Raw genomic sequence first — 2,500 nt, 5'->3', positions numbered from 1 at the left:
CAGATACTTATATATTATCTATATATATATTATTACATATATATATATATATATATATATATATATATATATATATATATAGCGAGAGAGAGAGAGAGAGAGAGAGAGAGAGAGAGAGAGAAAAAGAGAGAGAGAGAGAGAGAAAGAGAGAGAGATCGCTTTCAAATACAATCACAAACAGACACAAGCAGTATCAAATGTGGTAATAATATTAGCACTAATAATAATAGCAACGATAATGATAGTAAAAACAATAATAATGATAATAACGATAATAACAGTAAATAGATGAATGAATGATACAACGCAGTGCGCAGTAACATTCCAAAGATATGCAAATAAAAAATACAACCCACGTTCCAAAAAATATTCAGATGTAACTGGTTTAAAAGACATTAAAAAGGCTGAAAGGTGACATCAAACCATCAAATTAAAAAAAAATAATAAATAAAAAAAAAAATAAATAAAGCTAACTGCAGATAGGACAAGAGATGATGTGTGTGTATATATATATATATATATATATATATATATATATATATATATATATATATATATATATACATACATATATAGATTGTATAATGAACGCATCATAAGAACTTAATTAATCACTTCAATGGCTGGGTATGTCAGAGAAGTACGTATAAATAGCAAAACTTTCACTACGACAAACGACAAAAAATATTTTCACGACCGTCTCCCATTGTCGTTAAGTCGAACTTCTGTCGTAAAGCAACTTTTCCGAGGACATTACTCAGAGACCTAGTTCTCCTTTTGAAACAGTCCAAAACAACACGGATGTTCCTCTATAGGGGGTGTGGCCCCTCCCATTCCTATTCCAGCGGCCATTCTTCTTATTCCAATGTCCAGACAGTATTTGTCCAGCTTACGCGCTTGTGTTCCTTAGTCCCAGTGTTACGAGTTGTACAACATATTGTATGAGTTGATGGTATTGTACAACTGAACGCTCCCGGATTACGATAACCTTAATTTGCATAATATATGTAATAGGCATTTGTAAATCGTCAGTAGCATGTGTAAGGTCGTGGAAGGTACCGGGTGGTCTGGAAGTTATGACAAGGCGTGACCTGGATGGCATGTTCCAGTGGGTCGTTTACATTACCCTTCCTCTTCCTCTTTAAGCAGGGGGGTGGGGGGCGGGTATTTGGCTACAGCGGGTAGGATCCTCAATTATAGAAGGCAGAGGTCATTAAAGGTCATCACACACACACATACACATACACGCACACACACACACACACACACACACCGTTTTGCCAATCGGAATTACTTTGCATGCAACAGAGAGGAGATTGAGAATCACACACACACACACACACACACACACACACACACACACACACACACACACATACACACACACTCACATACACACATAAAATACTGGTACAACAGCTATCAAAAAAAATCGATCTGATATCAATTCACTTTGACAACACATTCGGGAAAACTAAGGCAGTATATAACAAAGAAAAATGTCTAAGAATTAAGACAATGATTTATCAACAAGACGTATTGAAGTTGCAGCTTGATTATTCATATTGAGGTCAGCAAGACGAAATTGAAATGCGGAGTCATTTCCCGTTTGCAATGAGAAGTGTACGAGGTGAGCATAGGCCTATCATGGTATTCGCAAACGCATAACATTTCTTCTGGTCTTTTTTTTAAGTTTGTGTGATTCTCTTCTTACAGTGGAGTTCATATATGTATATTGCATATTTGTGGATATATGTATATGTAGTTTGTGTATGTGTTTGTATGTGTGTGTGTTTGTGTGTCATTCTCAATCTCCTGTCTATTGCGTGCAAAGTAATCACTTTTGGTAAAACGGTCTAGATAGAATTATTTCCGCCTTTTCTTTGCTCCAATAAAGAGAAAAAATGAGAAATAAGAAGTATGTGATAATTGACTTCTAATTTATCAACTAGATTTTCAAATTTTGAGACTTTAAGGGTCATCCAAATACTGGCCATATGTGTCCTGAATAAATATATTTATATAAAGTCATCTCCCCTTCTTATCATTATTATTCTATTTATTCTTCTTTTGCAATAATCATAGGTATACGCATGGATATAAAATACACATTAAAGCAACAATACAAATTAAAGAATCACATAACACACACACAACTTAATGAATATGACATTTAACAAATAGGTAAAACCAATTCATAATTCACTAGAAGATTCAGAAAATCCCATAATGATTACGCAACAGACAACAATGCAAATTCTATGCAAAAACCTCTGAGCAAAAGACTTAAAAGGTAAATCTTACTTATCGCGAAAAATATCGAAGTTATACCTAGCTACCTGTGGCGACCCTGTACCGTAATATATTAAACGAGTATTATATGATTATATACTTTTTGACTGAGGTCAGCATTTTATTTTCCTGGTCTGGGATTTTAATTTTGTCTTTTATTTCATTTTTATTTCATTTTTTTTCTTATATGGGAAGGTGTTTAGATATG

The sequence above is a fragment of the Penaeus japonicus genome, unplaced genomic scaffold (assembly GCF_977035675.1).
Source record: "Penaeus japonicus unplaced genomic scaffold, GWHDUDI00000001_assembly GWHDUDI00000020, whole genome shotgun sequence".
Taxonomy (NCBI): domain Eukaryota; kingdom Metazoa; phylum Arthropoda; class Malacostraca; order Decapoda; family Penaeidae; genus Penaeus; species Penaeus japonicus.
The sequence above is the reverse complement of the archived record's forward strand: the minus strand, read 5'-3'. Positions refer to the sequence as shown.